At 40.6% G+C, this 19488-nt stretch overlaps 1 long non-coding RNA gene across 1 annotated transcript; it reads left to right on the top strand.

The window, feature by feature from the left end:
* Positions 1 to 2166: 2166 nt before the first annotated feature.
* On the top strand, positions 2167 to 9824 carry LOC128091200 (uncharacterized). Its single transcript, XR_008211292.1, has 3 exons — positions 2167 to 2375; positions 5732 to 5967; positions 9422 to 9824. It is a non-coding gene; the product is annotated as an uncharacterized LOC128091200 (long non-coding RNA).
* Positions 9825 to 19488: the final 9664 nt, after the last annotated feature.

Consider the following 19488-nt stretch of genomic DNA (forward strand, 5'->3'; position numbering starts at 1 on the left):
CTACTGTGGGATCCTCTGAGTGTCATTTCCATGTTTCCTAACAACTCTTTGTTGTTTTGTGCTTTGTTCTTTTTTCGTAGAGCTGCATTTCTGTTGCACCTGAATTCCCTATACATGGCACATTTTACCTATGTTAAATATTTGTTCTTTATTATTTTTGTTACTACTAAAATGGGTATTTGGCTTCCAAGCCTGTGTTTTATTATCTGATCACTGCTGTGCTGGCTATAGTCCTGCAGCCCTCAGCACTAGCCTGTGTTCCTCACCTCAAATTTTGGGCCTGCTCTGCAAGCCCAGCAGTCATACCCAGCCTATTTTTCTCTGCATTGCATAGTCATGTTAAGGTCATTAATATTTTGTCAGACACACAGAAGCTACGTATTACTACTCTGTGTATACAAGCTATAGCTGTACCATGTGAAGACAAGCAAAGCAAGTTGGGTGTAGTTACCTGGTCCTTACAAATGCTGTCATAGATAAAAACAAAACCAAACAAAGTTCTAGGCAGGTCTAAGCAAAGTAGCCCTGAGAAACCTCAGTACTGAGGCTCTGCAAAGTCAACACAGCGCACATGCCCTGTAACCTGCAACAACTATGTTGTCTTCACAGGGATGTAGCCTCCAGAGTACCTTGGACTTAATATTTTTTGAACATGGGGACAGATAGCATCATGAGAACTTACCCCAAACCTGACCCCATCCTGTGTGGCCTGAAATGCTGATACATTGTGTTGAACAAGGAGAAAAGCCTTTACTTCAGCCTGGCTAACCCTTACCAGATTGGTTACCTTCCTGCTTTGGGCATGGCAGGTTTTGATCCCTTATCTCAAAACCACAGGCAAGTGTGCATCTTGAAATTCATCCTTTTTCTTTATGTGAGCCCATGCTCTGTGGAGTGCTGGTAGAGATGTGAGAAAGCAAGCTTGGGTTTCCATCCACAGCATTCTCCTTGGCCGGGACCACTTGTGGTGGTGGGGATCTTGCCTGAAGCTAGGCCTTTACCTCAACTGAAAGTCCATGGAGGAAGCCCTGAGAACTTGGGCTGGTGCTGGGAGGCACCACTTCACAGTAGCATCAAAGAGGGCTGAAGGTTGTTGTTAAAATGCTAGGCTTGGTTGGAGGTAGCAAAGTGAATTTTGACTGGGCCATAACAGAGGAGGCCTTTTTCACTCCCTCTCAGCCTATAAATTGACCTGGGTCATGCTCTAGACTCCCCTTGCCACATAAGCTTTGCAAAGATCCAGGTTTGAGATCCTTAATGGATTTGATGGCCAAGTTTTGCAGATGCTGATTTTTAATCCTGTTAGGTGAATGCATTTATTTCATAACTGAATTGCAAAGCACTTGGCTGTATTTTCAGTAAAGTACTCCTAACTTTATCCCAAGTCTTGTTCCTTGATCAACCTCATTTCTAAATGAGGGATATTTTGGAGGTCATTTATGTTTTGGAACTAGTTAGAATAAATAGGACTCACTATAGAGCTTGTATGGGAATTATACAATTTTTAAGAAGAGGAAGATAACGCTGGTAGAAGTAGCTTCTATGCTAGAGCTCTGGCATGAGCTGTAGATTGTATGTTTTAGATTCCGGGTTTTCTGAAATGAGGCTTGATCAGTCGATCAAGCCTCCAATACTCGATCAAGCTTCCAATACATGTCAGCTGCCTTTTTAAAAATGGCTGTCTGAACCATGAGTTCATGGTAATTCTTGGAAGATTCCTGTCCTAAGAGTCTCTTCTGGAAGTATTACGCCTTTCTCCAGGGGAGCTGATTGCTATAAAAGACTGCTACGCCAGGTTGTATGTGTACACTAGCATGTCCAAAGAGCAATGTTTTTTTAAGTCTTGACCTTCAGAAGGCCCTTTATCCAGGGCTCAGGTTAACACTTGTGCATTTTGGGTTGCAATGACGGAACATTAGATCAGAAAAAGGACAAATAGGGAGCTGATTCATAAATCAGCACAGGTTGATTTTGTTTGTGTGTGCAAAAGATGCATGCTTGAGTTCACTGAAGAAAAATAAGGTCTCGCTTAGAAAAAACCCCAAGGAATTACATATAGGACTTTTTGACATCTTCTGTCCTATAGTTGACTGGGTAAGATTATGGCTGCATTTGTTTTAACTTTTGGAGGCCGGAGAATGAGCACAGGTCAAGTGCCGTGGTCAGTCATGGTAGCTTTCTGATGTCCAAACATAAAAATTGGCTAGGGCTTGGGTTAGTCTCTGAGTAAGGGCTGCCCTTGCTCAAGTAATGAAAAACTGGGCTTTGTTAAAACATGTATTTTAGATGATGCTTCTCAATTTACTGACACATTGATGTGTCAATATCTCTGTACAAGAGGAGCTGATGGCAATCCTAATTGACAAGAAGATCAGGTGAGCAGAAGGAAGTTGGGGTTCGGCTGGGGTTGTTAAAGCAAGTCCTGGTTTGTGGTCTTCTTTGCATGATCATGTCTCATATACCTGCTGCTCTGTGGTTCCATGTTGGCAAGACCAACCTCCTTGGGCATTTTCATCCTCTGCAAGGGATCTGCCTACTGCTGTGTGTGATGAATAGCCTGGTCTGTAACTCAGTGTACTAGTGCAGTGCTGTTTTCTTAAGTGGCAGGTTTGCAGTGTCCATGATTGTAATGGAAGAAGAATGGAGATAGGTGAGCTCAGCAAACATCAGCAGCAAAAGCAGCCCTTCCATAGGGTCAAGATCATCTGAATTGACTTTTGCTTAAGCAACAGCAACCCTTTTTTTTTTTGTTTCCAATTCTTTGTTTCACTTGGGTCCCACCTAGCTGAGAAATTTCATGTTGCTATTCAATGTGTTGAGTATGTAAAGCATTGTGTTAGTGTTTTCTGAAACAAGTGATATTTTTGAGCAATTATATTTTATGATGCAAAACATTTTGCACTGCCTTTCAAAATAAATGTGTAACACTTCAAATACTGCAACATTTTGAAACTTATCTTGAAATGGACATAGATTTTTGCCGATTGATTTTATTATTTTGCTTACTGTCAAATCTGAGCTGCTGAAAAGGAACATTTTCCCCTCAGACAATTTATTAAAGCCACAACAACAACAAACCAGTTACTTTTACAGCTCTTTGAAAAAGTTGTCTGTTGAACAAGTGCAAAAGAGTTCAGTACTTCAGGTCAAACTTTGGACTGTTTGATTGCCAGATGTCTGTTAATCAGTAAAGGAAGTTTTTCAAACTCTGTGTGGGAGAGAACCTAAAAGGAAACATCTTGGTGCAATTTTTATGTTAGCCCTTTAATTACATAATATAATACAATTAATGTTTTCATCCTCAGGGAAGAAAATGCACCATTTTGATGATATGAAGGTGAAAGTAAAACATTTGGAATAGAAAAGGAATTAATCAGACAATAGTAGATTATAATCCAAACAGTAGATTATAATTCAAGTCTAGATCTGATTCTGATGAATAGGATAAAGTTTTTACTTTTATATAATCCCTTCAGTTAGTTTTCTTATTTCCTTTTGTTGATAAACTCTGAAAGTCCTTGATCTGCATGTGCTCTAGACCTACGCCACTTGTTTGTTATGGAAAGAGCATTTCTATCCTTGGAAATATTAAGAGCTTGACTAGACATGACCATGAGCGTCTGATTTAATTCTGAAGTTGAATCTGATTTCAAGGTTGTCCTGCTTTGAACAGGGATCAGACCAGATGGGATCAGGAGGATCTTTCCAACAGAGGTTTTTCTGTGATTTTGTGTGTGTGTGTGTATATATGTGTACACAAGCAAGTACTGAAAGAAGGTAACCCCTCAACTCCAAGACATCTTTTTCACTGACAAAATCAGTATGAAATTTGTTTAGTACTCCTGCTGTATTAGTGAGTAAAAAAATGATAGTCTGTTATATTGGTTTTCCAAAGCACAGAAGCATAAAAAATTAGTTATATAGCAGCCAAGCCATTTGAATAAGGGGCTCCTGCAAGTTAGTTTAATTTTCCATTAGATATTGATTTATTGGAGGAAAAAATTGTGGAAACAAGCTCAAAGCCTTGCCTGTGTGCACAGCAAAAAGTGACCTGCAGTAGCTGGGCAGAGGTAGTGGCCTAAAGCAGGGCAGAGGCAGGATGTGGGTCTCTCCACCATCCTGTCTTGATCAGTCTTTGCCAATAAACATCCTGCTATTTCCAAGTATTTCTTTTCCTCTTTCTGTCTGTTTTACTTCATCTTCTCCTTTTCTCTTCTAGTTGCTGTTGTCTAGGAAAGACATTTAAATTCTATCTAAATCCTTTCTCAGTGGTCAGAATTTATGTTCTGAAATATATGGTCATCAGAAAAGAAAATATTGTTTGGAGAGAAAGCCTCCTAGGAGACATGATGTATTACTCTATCTTGATTTTTCTGCTGTTCAGTATGCAATCACAGAGCCACTCCAGCTTCTGCAACAGACTTAAGAAGCTTTGAAAGTTAAGTGGATTTTGACAGCAGTTCAAAACTGAAATTATAGCTGGTATTTCTTCAGTGCAATCTCCAAGGGTTTGATGATTCTTAGATTCAGGCATTCATCTGTGAAGCCTGGAAATGTTGCAATCTAATGCTCACCCACGATGAGAAAAAGTTGTGCAAGTGGATGAAAATGGCTTTGTAATGGGTTAAAGGAACAATGTAATTGGGAAATGTATACAGACCAGAGTTTAGGCTGTTGCTGGTATAAATGAGCATAACTCTGTGCTAACTCACAGATTTACTCCATCTTTCAGCATCTGTGCATGGGACACTGGAGCAGTGAGGAAGTTACTAGTTATACTGCTGGAGATGAAAATAAATGCAGAAAGCATGGTTGGCAGAGTTGAGGATCTTTCTGCCAAGAAGCTCAGGTTCTGGCCTACTGGCTAAAGTACCTTCATTTTTCCTTCCTTCCGATCCTGAAGGTCAGGATTTAAAGTAGCCTGGTATTTAGGTGTAATATTTGAATGGTAAGGAGCATAATACTGAAACAGAAAATAAAAATTCTGGCAATTATGTTTCATTACAAAGGAGCTTTCAATTAAAAGGAACATAATTAATACCAGCTATACACAAGATTTCCTCAGTACTTCAGCAGAGAGGGCCGCTGTAAAGCAGCATGAGATAAGTGTTTCTGGAGGTGGTTTTCATTTGAAATGAAAATGAAATGTTTATACTCAAAATGGACAAACAGTCATGCAGAATAATAAAACAACAGTGGCTCATGCAACCCTCTTCTATTCAGTGGCTTCGGTAGCTTCCCTTGACTTTTCTGCCAAATGAGGTCAAAGATAAAATATACCATGAAATCCCTAAAAGCCAGGATTGAAAGTTGAGTTGTCTCCCTTGTTAGCCAATCTCCTTTATTTCTTCCTTTCTCTTAGCAGTACAGCCAGGTCTGGAGATCATCCCTAATGATATGACTCCAGTGGAGAGGTACAGCTACATACATGATGTATTCATGTCATTTATGAGCATTAACTTGAAAATTGGCTTTTTGGTCCCAGGGACATATCTTTTAAAACTGGACAGAACAAGGTGTCTTCAGTGTCTTGATTGATGGTCGGCAGCCAAGTCGATGGAGACCAGCTAGGGGGAGAGCAACAGAAAGTGGTTTTTACAAATGTCTCCAAATGCTGTTGTTTCTTCCAAATGCCTATGGTTTGAGGATTTGTGGTACAAATGGGCCTTTTTACCTCCTTTCTTGTACTCCCCTTGCTGAGATAGCTTTCTGTCCTGGTTTTGCTTTGCAGACACCTACATTGGGACACCAGAGATGATTTATCTGGGCATCCTCAGAAAGGAAAGGAACGGTCTTCTTCCTCTACGTGCTACTTAGCTGTTACAACTTTTGCATCCAAACTCAAGTCTGTTGCTCATTTTGCAGCTCTGGAGAATAGTCTGCCTACCTGTGTTACTGAGGAGTGCTGTGATGGATTTCCCTCTAGTGATGAAATATGTCAACTGCAGATTATTCCACAAATCTAAGGTTCTGGTACAGTAAAATTACATGTTTCTTCTTTCCTTTCAGAGATGTTTTGAGAGGGGAGGAAAAGAGAATAAGATATTTATTGGATCTGGAATACTATGAAATCAAAGCATAAACAACGGGACTCTTTACTATTGGGGAAAAAAAAGAAAAAGAAAAAGAAAAAAACATCCAACCCTTTCCAGATTTAACACAGAGTTGTACATTAAATATACATTCTCACTAAGTTTGGTTACTCTGGAGAAAATCAGTATTTCTGAAAGGAAAATGAGTAATATTATGCATTTTCTGGTAGAACAGACAACTCTAGTTCTTTTCTTTGGGTTTAGAAAATACCTTGTCTTTTCTAGGCCTGGCCCTATTTTCAGACTTCTAACTTTGTACCAAGATTTTAAAATTGTATCAGAAATAGAGCCTCCAGGGCTCAAAACCTGCATATTATATTTGGTGTGGATTCATCTAATTTTGCACAGCCAATGAAGGAATTATTTACTTAATCTGAGTGCAAAATACAATAACCTATCTTCTGCTGTTATTACTTTCTATACAACTGTCACTTTTAAAATCTAGAGTGTGTGTTACTGAATAATTTTGAAGTTATTGGTTATTTTCAAATAAGCTCAGCATTAGAAATAAGTTTTGGAGTTATTAGAATTTGACATTGCCTGTCACTAAATTCAGCCACTAGTGCCTGCTCTGAGGCAGCAGTGTGTGAGCAGTCCATAGGCACACAGAGTGCTGTGAGAAGCTGATGTGCCTTCTGCCCAGCCATACCTCTGCTCATGCCATATGAGCAAGTGGGCATTCTACACCTTGCTCGAGGTGTCTGTTATGTGGATTGTCTTGGATGGAATAAGGGGAACAGGGTTAGAAGTCACAATTTTTGAGAAACTGGAGATAGGGATGAGTTTTATCATGGAGACAAAAGAAAGGTGCTATGGTTGGACAGCAATCATCAACTATCATCACTGCACAGGGTGCAGCCCTTTCTCTACTGCAAGAAGAGATCAAAGGACATTAGAGAGTGGCAGGCCAAACAGTGCCACACTAATGTAACTAGGACAGGAAGCAATGGAGGAGGCTGTGCAAGTTGTTCTGGAGCAGCCATAGCCAAAGCTCTTCAGGTTCAGATGAATGCCTATTTTTAGGTGTAATTTCTCCTGATGTTTGAGTAGAGTGTAGACTAACTGACCTCTTTTGGTCTTTAAGAGCCTTGGGGTCAAAGAAATGATGTTTCCTGTGGTTCAATCAGAATGTCTGATCCCTGAGGCAGCAGGCTTGCACTGCGGTCCCAGACTGACTCATGTAAAGAGTCAATAAAAAATGAAGCGTAGGGAAATAGAGCATCTCTAGCCCTGGTTAACATGACGACTGCAGAGAACAGAGTGATTATAAGATGGTTTAGAGACCAGAATTTGTAAGGAGATAAGTCACTAAGTTGCTGCCCTTGAAAACCATGGATAGTCTGCGTTTGCCTTAACAGCATGTGTCTTTATGAGAAATACTTCCTTGTATATTAATATCCTTAGTTCTGTTCTGCAGGAGAGGTTCAATGCAAAGTGTTAAAGAGGGGTCAGCAATGAACAAATCTGTGGGTGCCCCTGAACATACTGTCACAACTGGGTAAACCCTGCCCCATGCTTGTGTCCATTGGGACAAACCAAAGGCGGCAAAGCAGGGCTGAAGGAACCGCAAGTTTTCAGACACCTCCCTGAGACATAAGCCGCATAGTTTTGGAGGGTAACATTCAGCTCTGGTAGGGGAAGTCCACATGTGACATGTCATTATATATCTTATCCTCCTTTTTTCTGTTCCTTGATCTTTTCAGCTGCTCTTTTACAACCCTTTTTGCACTCAGATGAACAGCCCTAATCACTCTGCTCACTGCTCCCGGTTTTGCTGTGTTCACCTTCAATTTTGCTACTTGTTTTACAGTTACTGAAATTGTTTCAGCTTTACAGGGCATAATTGAGGTGTTTTCCTTAGCCCCAGAGTCCCCATACAGCTGGCTGTTGCATTTGGGCATTTCTCTTGCAACATTGCCTTGATCACTGTGAAATTCAGCCACACCTCTGTGCCCGCACTTACTTTTGTAGGTTCGTCTCACTGTCATCTGCCAACTGCAGCCATTTTCGCATGTCCTATTCCATTCACATCAGTGTAGGCCAGGGACCAGCTGCCCACGTGAAACTCCAACTCATCGTTTCATTTCTTCCTTCCTCTTTGCTCCTTCAGCAATCTGCCTCTCCCCCAGTCTCCATCTGTCTCCCCACACATTATGCACTTACTATTTAATGTGACTGCATACACAGAATACTTGGCATGTGCAGAAAGACAAACTTAACAGATATTTAAGGAGCTTCTGTTGATTTCATTACGTATTTTGAAAAGCGGTTTTCTGCAAACCTGGTAAGGGGTTGTGGAAGGAGGGACATATGGTTGCCAGATGCAGAATCATAGAATCACAGAATTGTAGGGGTTGGAAGGGACCTCCAGAGATCATCGAGTCCAATCCCCCCTGCCAAGCCGGCTCCCTACGGCAGGCTGCACAGGTAGGCATCCAGGCAGGTCTGAATTTCTCCAGAGCAATCCACAACCTCCCTGGGCAGCCTGTTCCAGTGCTCTGTCTTGCTCACTGTGAAGAAGTTCCTTCACGTATTGATGCAAAACTTCCTATGCTCCGGTTTATGGCCATTCCCCCTTGTCATGTCTCCACAGACCGCTGAAAAAAGGTTGGCCATGTCCCTTTGACTCCCACACAAGATATTTATAACCATTCATCAGATCCCCTCTGAGTCTTCTTTTCTCAAGACTGAAAAGACCCAGGTCACCCAGCCTTTCCTCATAAAACATACAGTGCATTGTAGTATTTTTTTTTAAGATAATTTTGAAGTTCAGATTTGTTGTTCTTGGGAACACGTAATGCTCACAGCAAAACTATTTTCCAAAGCTGGAAAGGGTGCAGAATCTGAGAAATAATCTACATGACTTCAGGAAGACCTAAAAATCATTAAATATTGAAACTAATCTCTCTGAGAATCTTAATTATATTTAAAGAGCAATTCTTCTCTTACGCATGACAACAGAAACGGTTTATTCTGTGTCAATAAATCTGCATGCAGGCTGTATGTGACATCACTTCTGCATATTTTAGAAATTAAAATAAATGATTTCTGTCTTTTGGAGTTGTTAGCGTCACAATGCTGATATAAAATGATCCTTCTGTAATTAGATCCTCTTCATTCCCTCTGATGAGATCAAACCCTGAAATGTTAATTTGAGATATATTATCATACAAACCTTTGGGGCTCCTTGCATTTCTTTTCAGCTGCATGTTAAATGCATGTCTTCCGAGCTTTGTTTCCAGTAACTGGGGATTTTTGTGTAAAAATTCCCTAGTGTAGGCAAGACCTGTAAGCTAAGAGCCAAACTCAAATAATTTTCTTTCCTGCAGATGTGCTTGGAACAAGAATTGATGTTATTTTGCAATCAGGAAGCCAATCAAAAATCTCTCAAGACGCTTCACAGTTTTCAGTATAGTGAAAACAGCTTAATGAAGGACATAGTCAGTGATGTGGGAACATGAAAACTGTCCTGTGAGACTTCAATTACTGAAGAAACAAAAGAGGGAAAAAGAAAATGGACCAAAAATTCAACTTAATTTAGCCATTATCTGGCAGGCAGTGCTGACAACGTAAGATCTTTTTGACCTTGTAAACCAAGCACTTTTAAGATGCACTTGACAGACAGTGCAGGTACATATCCTCATTGCCATACCTGCTTAAAGGTGTCTGTTCACAACAGATTTTCAGGTTCAAGTGTATATAATCCTAAATTAAAAACTACTTCAGAAATTATATTTGAGTAGATTTTTATTTATTTTTCCTTTCTGATTTGTACATAACAACTGATTTATGTCTATAACTTTATTTAACATGCCTATTCAATGCTGTGTGGTTTTGATCTCTTTAAGGCAAGTTCTCTTCTAACTGTTTTGACTTACGGCACACAGTTGCATTTCTTAAATCAGGAGATCCAGATGAACTCCTGAATGCTTCACAGCTTTCCATTTTAGCAGCAAGGTACTGAAGTAGCCGTGCTTGGCACGTCGGTAACTCCTGCATTAGGGAATGACAAGAGGAACAGACACAAAACCTGTAGAGACATACAAGCAGCAAGCTGCTAAATGCCTTTTACTGGACATTTATGTGTGTCAGAGCACTACAGAACAAATAAAACTGACTGTAAAAATAAGCAGCTCCTGGAGATGAGTGGCTCATCACTACATCTGTTTTGGCAAAGGGTGCAAAACAAAGCAGCACTGAAATGTCCCAAAATAATTAATCATGACCTGTTCAGCTGGTAAGATCCCAAATTCTCCTCATCTAAACTCACTCCTGGTAAGTAAGCTGAGAAATGTGACAGACTTCACCAGGAAAGTAGCTCCTGTAGCAAAGGAAAGGGTCTATTCATTTTCTGATAGTAACATACAAAGGGATAAAGGATAATCCTTTTTGTGTCCCCAGAAGTACCAAATCAATCCCATTCAGAAGCAGGCCATCAATTCTCTCTCTTCAGGATTGATTCTCTCCCATTACTTGCTTGGTGCAATCTCAGGCCTCAGCTGCAGCTAGAAGTGAGCCCTGGGTTTTATGGCAAAGTTAGTACACAATCAAAATTTCTGTAGTGTGAATGTTTATTAATTCCTAGAATTTTATCTTTTGAACAAAGAATGCATTATTTGATGCAGGATAACGTGCAGACTTTCCTGTAGACTTCTTGCCAAGAAGGCCATACCAAAATATGTGTTTTGCCAGATCTGTGTTTTTTTCTGTCATGTAATTATTTGGCTGCTATCAATCTGGTCACATTTGACTGCGTTCTTTCTTGTCATAAGTCTAAAAGCTCAGACAATAGATAGTGTTGTCCTACATTTTCATTATTGTATGTATGTTTTAAATTAAACAAAAGGACAAATAGAGGAATCCAAGAAAGTAAGAATTTCTGGATTTGCAGCTCCTCAGTGTTACAGAATTATTGTCAGTAGGAACAGGCTGGAGAGGGACAAGCTGCCCTCCTCGCATTCATTACATCAGGGAAAGATGCATAGGGTTAAGCACCACTGAAGACAAGATCCTCATCTAAAGTGTCGCTTTGTTCTGAATCAATACAGCTTCTGCTTGAACTTTTCCCTTTATTCTGAAGGGGGAAAAAAAAACTCATGGCTGCGAGAAGTGGATGAGGACAAAGCCCTGAGCAACCCACTCTGACCTCAGAGCTGGCCCTGCTGTGAGCAAGAGTTGGACAGGGATGCCCCAGCTCTTTTCCGGCTGACAATATCCTGTGATCCCAAATGGCATTTTCCTTATTAATGTGAAACTACTCTTCAGGCGTTTATTTGAAAATAAGCTATATGATAAAAATTATGTGAGGTTAACTTTGGACAATAGAAAGTTCATTTGTATATAGTCAACAGTTAAGAACTTTCTCACTTTTTAGGAAGATTACATTTTCTATAAACTCCAATTAAATAAATTCCGGTGACCTAATGCATTTTGGGCACAAGAATCCCCTAATTTTTTCCTACCCTTATTTAGTGGTTTCTCAAGGAAAAAAGATCTTCCTGCTTTAAATTTCTGGAAAGTCCCTTGTTATTGTTCACAAACATGCTGCAGATATTTTAATCGTAAATTATTTTCTCCTTAGTTTCCATTTCATTTGTTTTCTTCTACCATTTGTCTGGCTATTGGTAGTGCTGGCTCTCAGTCTGGGATGTGTGAACTTCAGACTATTTCCATAGAAGTCTGTCTGTCTCCCCAGTAACATATTGGACCTAATAGCAGAGTTTGCAGTTCTGTAGTACAGCTGAAGCTGAAATCCTGTACGTGTGTACAGCAGCTCTCTGCAACATACACTCCCTTTGTAAACAACTGAATTGTGTTTTCACATGTGCAGACCTAAATAAATGCATGTGGAGGAAAAGCTGTGGTGAAGAGACTGAGAAGTCTCATTTATCTGAGAGGAACTGGTGCCTGCAGGGCAGAAGAAAGGTGATACTGCAGGGGAAGGGGATACATGTCCTGGGAAGGGCCCTGCATATCTTATAGCCTCGTCAGCCTTATTTGGAAGCTGTTTTCCCATTTTGGAGTCTGTAACTAGGAATGTAAAAAGTGATGCATGATAGACAAAAGCACTATGAAATGTTATATCTGCTTTCTGTAAAGATCAGCCAAACAAGTTGGGTCATGAACAGAAACAAAATATTGCTGGTTCAGAAAAACAACCACAGAAATTGTATTTTCAGCTACCTCATCTATTTTTCATTCAGGATAAAGTGCCTGTCACTGCAGTGCTGCCAGGTAGCGTGAAACATCAGATAACCAGGAAGTGGTTTCAAAGCACAGACATAATTCACAGGTCTAAAATTTTATGCGGTGAGGAATCCCAAAGAAAATGGAGCACGAGTGGAGCTGAGGCAGCAGGTGTCAGTGTGCACCCTGCAGCCTGTTGATGTGAACCCTCCTGCTCTGAGCAGACCTCAGGCCTTCTTCTGCACATCCTGAATTCTAAAGAAACCACAAAAGGAAACAAGATTTTCCATTTCCAGGGAGGAAATGAGCTTAGAAATTTTCTGTACTTCTGCAAGAAAGCAGAAAGCCAAGCTCTACTTCCTTAGAAACTGCCACATGTTCACCCACGTGCTATGGCCAATTGTACTCTCACTGAACCAAACCAATGAAGATTAAGCAACCAAACTTTCAGATATAGATATCCCTTATCTTGGCTACCTGATATAAAAATGAAAATCTGAAACTATCTAACCTATTTTTCCTACTTTATTTCCTTGTTTACTCTTTGAGTTTGGTTAAACTTGGGTAATAATCTCCTCTGTCTGATGATCAGTGGTAGAACCCAAGGGAACGGCATGAAGCTGTGACATGGGAAGTTCAGGTTGGATATCTGCAAAAGGTTCTTCACCAAGAGGATGTGGTTGAGCACTGCAACTGCCTTCCCAGAGAAGTGGTCATGGCACTGGCCTTGCAAGTTCAAGCAGCGTATGGACAGTGCTTGCAGCCGTATGGTCTGATTATCGTGTGGTCCTATGTGAAACCAGGAATTGGACCTTGTGATCCTTATAGGTCACTTCCAACTTGATATATTCTATGATTCTGTTTAATAAAAATGAACTTTTTATTTCTCCTCTGATTGTAGACTTCTCCTTTACAGTTAATTTTAATTTTTGTGGGTTTAGAGCAGGGCTAGTCTTTTTTGAAGACATAACCATAAATCTGTTTGAGTATTCAAGTAATTTAACTGAGATTCTCTGTTTACTAGTTTGTAGAGTCTGACAGTGATAAAAATCAGAGCATATTGAAGCATAATTCAAAACGTAAGGAGATAAAGTAAATAAAATGCTTTTCAAGAGGCTTGAATCACGATTTGTGTATTCAAGACAGTATTAGCATTATGGTTTGTGACATAACAAAATAACCATTTTTAAAAATCATATTTTAGAATTACAGAATATCCCGAGTTAGAAGGAACCTACAGGGATCATCAAGCCCAACTCCTGGCTCCATACAGGACCACCAACAAATCAAACACTATGACTGAGAGCACTGTCCAAATGCTCCTTGAACTTGAACTTAGGCAGCTTGGGGGCATGACCACTGCCCTGGGAGCCTGTTCCCTGCCCACCACACTCAGGTGAAGGAACTTTTTTCATAACACCCAGCTTGACCCTCCCTTGATGCAGCTCCATACCATTAAACACAGCTTCATACCACAGCTTCATATCAGCATTGATAAAACTCAATTTTTAAGTTGCTTTTTTTTTTTTTTTTTTTCCACCCAGAGTTTTAAATTCTAAGTTTAACAAATATAGATTTATTCTCTAAATCATAATATTAGTTCCCTCTGGAGGTTCTTCTTTCCCAGAGTTTTCAGTACGGCAACAAAACAAAACAATAAGATTTTCTGTGTGCCTTGTGCACAAGCCAAAGATACATCAAGAGACACCAGTCCTACAGGGACACAATGATTTTGGGAACAGCTGATACTAGAGCTAAGAATTCTATTAAGATATAAAAATATACCACATCATGAGAGATCCTGAAACCATTTTCCTTTCAAAATAGGCCACGGAATTACTGATAATTACTGAATATGGCTGCTCCTTCTCATAAGAAAGCAATTCCTGGTATGTTTTGTTCATCATTGCTCAGTTGCAAACTGGAATCAGAAGGACCAAAAGGCTGGGAGGGCAACAGAGCATCATGCATGGGATACAAAGTTTGAGTCTTTACTCTAAAATCACTTCTCTCTAACATCTGTGTTTGCATATCTCACTTCTACTGGCTCTTTTCTGATGGATGTCATTTCCTGATGTTTGTTTTATAGCTATTCAGCACTTTTATTACCCTACCATCTGCTCTAAGCAATTAAAAATGCTTTTATTCTCATTTTTTCTTCAGGGATTTAGAAGAGGCATCTGCCTCCAAACGTTTAAAGTCTCCCAATATCCTTCTACAAATTATTTACGTGAAATAACCCATAAATATTCAGTATGATTTACGAATGAGTAAAGAAAAAGTGCATTGCTTATGCCTTAAAAATATATATATATATTGAAAACTGGCATGCATACCAATTGCTCATTTTTCCTAAGAAATTAATAAAGTTAGGTTTAAAATCAATGGGATTATTACTCTGGAATTCCATTTTAAACATGATCTGAAGTATTTTGCCTAATGTGGATTCTTAAATAACTTCTTAGTGCATTTTTTTCCAGTCTTTAGTCCTAACAGTGCTAAATCTACAGAACACATTATAGCAAAGCCCTATGTAAACACTGATTAATCTAGTTGGTACAATGGGGACTCTGAAACAGAAAAAGAGACTTCTTAAAAGCTTTGGAGCAGAATTAGTGAGTCTAAGCTGAGCTTAAAACTAAGGATTTCCACTTGTTAGGCCATTGAAATAAATCCCTTCCTGACCCAAGTGTATCAAGGAATGAGGTGATGGTTCTTTCAATTTTTTTCAACTGTCCCCAGCGTATGGGGCTTTTCCCATACATTTAGTAAGAGCTGTTGCTAAATACCTTGGGAAAAACATGCTTTCCTATTGCTACAGGCCTCTGCTCCAGCCTGTGCTTATTAGTATTCCCCAGGTGATAGGGAAATCCCAAGTCTGTATGGATGTATCCACATCGGGGCAGCTGAAGGAGCTGCCCATCCCCAGTGTGATGTGAACTGTGGGGATTAAACCAAATCTGCAGTCCTGGTTGCGGCTCTCAAGGTATAGAAGGATACAAAAAGACAACTCCACACTGGAATCTACTTCTGAAAGTCTAAGTAAAATATTTACTGATATTCTTCTCCAACATGACCTCACAGTTCTGTGTTAATCTAGTAGCCATCTCCTGGGTGCCTGCATCTTGGCGCTGAGGCCTGGGTACCGGCTCGCCATGGTGCCTACATTGGGTCTGGCCATGGGACTGTGGCCCCACAGCCACAGTTAGCCCCACCACTGATCTCTGCTTCAGACTGGAGGTTATTTAAGCTGCTAGAAGAATGTCTTTGTATTTCACATCAGGCAGAGGAGAGCTTTTTGTTCAGCTTTAGCCCCAGAAACAGGCAAACTTTCTTGACTGAAATTTTCTTGAAGGAATGTGGGGAAAAAATGGCTGAATGATGCTCATCATGCAAAAAATAATTCCAAGTTGTTAAACAACTGTAAACTGATTTTCTACCTTTTAGAGTTGGTGCTGTCACTTTGTATAATCAAACAGTAATTGCTAATACACTGAGCCTTCTGCTCTCTCTGGATGCTTTTCATTCTGTTCAGATTTCTAATACCAACAAATTTGAAGTGTAGAAGCTGAAACACAAAGAGAACATTGCCAGTGGCACAGTTCTCACACATATGCTGCGTTCAAGGAGCTGGCTTTGAAGTTTGATTGCCTGAAAGATGGAAAATGCTTGGCAAACAAGGGTGTGTTTGTGGTAGAAATCTCTTATTGCCCACAATACTTTGACTTAGTTATCAGTCACTCATAAAGGAAGGTGGATCACACTGAAGAAAAGCATTGCACTGAAGTGACTGAGACCACAGATCCCATTTTATTACCTTTCTGCTTCAATCTAGCATTGATTTCTCCCAAGCAGCCCTCGGACACTACTCTATGCCCCTTTCAAGAGGCCCAAAAGTTCGTGGTTGCTTTCTGTGATCAGCAGTGCTGAGGATTGTGCATAAACTACCTGCTTTTTAGGATACAGCTCAAGATGGAGGGAGGTGGAGAATCGCTGCCTGCCCAGGTAAACCAGCGTGATTTGCCTGTGGCTTTTGGCAGGCCAGAGTTCTCAAGGGCATGCTCTTCAGTGATAACAACCCTGAGACAGCCACTGTCTCATCTGTAGCACTAATACTTTGCAAAGTGAGGTCAGAGCCTGTCCAAATCAATTTCATGAACGAGGGATATTGACATTATGACTGGAAAACATCATGATGCTTCTCCATGGCTTTCCAAATGGAGCTGCCTATCCCACATGCCAATGGTTTCAATCTGATGCTGTGGAATCTGAAAGGGGCTTTATAGACAGGAATTGGTGTTTGAGAAGGTCTGAAGAGCCAATGGGAGTACATTCATCTAAAAATGGTCTGCCTTGCCAGCAGGAATTAATTTGTTTCTGTTTTCATGCAAACATGCTCAGTGTAATTTCTGTGCCTGTAAATACCACATGCAGTTAAAAGAACTCTTCTGATACAATACTTTTTCAATGCAAACTCCAGATGCAATAAAAATCAAATTCAAATTTTAATAGAAGCATCAAATATATGTGCCAGATCTACTTATGCAGTTTCTCTATTGAGTAGAAATGTCTCTGGCAATATTTCTATGCTCCGTTAATTAGGACAAGAAAAAAATATATATCTGTTTAGCACTACATGCTATCTAGATACCCTTCAAACTATAGTGCATTTGGTTTTTGCCTTCTCAGGGACACACTGAAAATGCAATCCAAAAAAAATAAAATGAGAACTGAAAATATATGACTTAAACTGCATCACACAGAATTATGTGGATGCTGTTTGAATTACAGCAGCTTTAATTCTGTCTGCTTTTGTTCTCCTTGGAAAGGAAGTAAATTAAATTAAGATCATTTAAATTTTTGAACTCTTAATGAGAATATCGACACCAAAGTGCAGAGAAATTAAAGTAATTCACCTTAGAAGACTCATTTACATTCATTTTCTTGAGAGTGCCTCCAGAAAGGGTACGCTTATTCACATGTATTTTAAATGACACCTGTCATTGCTTTGCTCTGATCAGACGTTTTTGACAGATGTAAATGTGTCCTCACTCCAAAGCTTACTGTCATTACTGAAGCCATTGTCAGTTGGCATTTTAGGAAATGAAGATATGTGATAGAAGGATGGAGACCTGGCAGGGATATACGTGATGGCTGCTTTGTATGCATACCTTTTTTCATTCCCAGAAGAGACAAACACGAGGGGCTGCTTTATATTCAACATCAGCTCGTTCTCTAGTAGTCACATAGGCAAAGAAACTAAGCCACAAAACACTTAAGACATTTCTCCCATAGAAAAAGCATTTATTGGGGAGAAAACAATTTCACAACCAGAGAGGGAAGCAAAGGTTTAAGAGGAATGAAGCTTCAGCATCCAGCGTTGCAGTAAGTGGATTAGCCACCGGGCTGTCCTTTGAAATGCAAGCACAACTGCCACAATGTCACCCAGAGTTTTGTGACCTCTACCTGGGATAGCACTGCCTATGAGTATCTGATGCTGCATCAAAGTGAAGGACTCAGCCAAGAAAAGGGGTCTACTCACCTCTTTGTGGGTTTTGTTTCGTTTTGTTTTTGAAGAAACAGCAAATGAGACATCCATTAAAGCAATCACGTCACGGGGGGGTCATGAGATAAGGAGCTCAGCCTAGAAGTAGATTTTGTAGGGGGTGAATGTAAGGTAACTTTGTAATTAGGCATATTCTTGGTTAGCTGATCCTAGACATGCCCCAAACAAGTGAGGGCAAGCTGGGAAACATGCCAAAGAACATGTTTTAAAAAACACTTGCTCTAAGATGAGACAAAAAGACTGTATGAAACCTTGCGGGACCTGAATGAAAGACCCCGAGACGGCACACCCAGTGCCCTAAGAATGTTGCAGACAACATGGGCCACCCTGCTTAGGATCCAAATTATGGGCACTGATCATCAGGTAAAACCCCAGATTGGTAACAAAAATAATATTCTGCTCCCTGCCTCTGAGAATTTAGATCCTGGCATCCATAGAATAAAATGGCCTTGGAACGTGCAGGTAGGACCCAAATGGTGTGGCCTACTTGCACCTTGGGGGAGACTATTGGAGGTGGGAGGCTCAGTAGTCCCTCCAGTAATAGGTACATGGCCTACTGATATCGTGGTCAACACTCCGATCTTTATCGCTAAAGGGACCCCCATCGTGTCCCTGTGGCAGATCAGGACACCTCCTTTGGTGCCTGATATCGTTATGCAGCCGCAGATATCCGGCCAGAAGGTGTGGTACAGGCGGCCAGGACGTGCCCCAGTACAGGTGGAAGTGTTGACCCAGGATAGAAATACGGCCTGTATCTTGCCCTGGAGAGCAGACCTTCTCCTCCTGGTACCTCTGAAATATCTATATTACTCCTTGTGAGACTGTGAGCCTTCAGGACCACCGGAAGGAACAAAATGCCATCAAGCGTTCCAGTGTTGCTGTCAGATCACGTACAACACCCAGTGATGGTCTGCATGGGACTGATGGAACATAGAACGGACCTGCACCTCAGGACCTCATGCCTCCAGTCACATCATCGAGCACTGGCCCATAAAAGAATATGAACATCCACTGATCATCACTCGTCTTGAATCTTACCAACATGTGTCACGATGAAAATTGTATAAGCATCCCGGTATATCGGATCTGTTTATTAGGAAAAGCTCACCCCTTAGTCAACCTAATCATTGATTCATGCCGTAAAGGGGTGGAGTGTATGGGGCTGCTGAATCACGGCCTGAACTTCTGATTGACCTGAGGCAAGCAATGAGTCAGCCATAGGAGCACAGGTGAAGGCAATTCAGCTGTGCTGCCGGAAGGGATGGAGCCTGGCTGCACCTCTCCTAGACCCATTTAAGAGCTGACTGCCAGTGGGGAAGGATCTCTTCTGGAGATCCACTTGACAGGAGTTTACTGTGTGGGCCCAGAATAGGGTGAGTGTCCTTTTTTTCCTGCTCTGGTGTACCTAAGCTAAGCTCTCAGATATACTGTATCATCTGTATATTCATTGATTGTGCAGGCTGTTGTACCTGAAGAGCTACGGGGAGTGTTAATGAGACAGTGTCTAAAAATTGCTGAGGAAAGGTAGCTCTATCTCCTTATTGAACACGGCTGGTACTTAGAGCAGGTCAGGACAAAGCCACCTCTTTTTGAGAGTTCTGCATATATTTTGCCAAAAGATATAGCAGTGCAAAGCTGTCATTC

Source organism: Tympanuchus pallidicinctus, unplaced genomic scaffold (genome assembly GCF_026119805.1).
Source record: "Tympanuchus pallidicinctus isolate F22 unplaced genomic scaffold, pur_lepc_1.0 scaffold5, whole genome shotgun sequence".
Taxonomy (NCBI): Eukaryota; Metazoa; Chordata; class Aves; order Galliformes; family Phasianidae; genus Tympanuchus; species Tympanuchus pallidicinctus.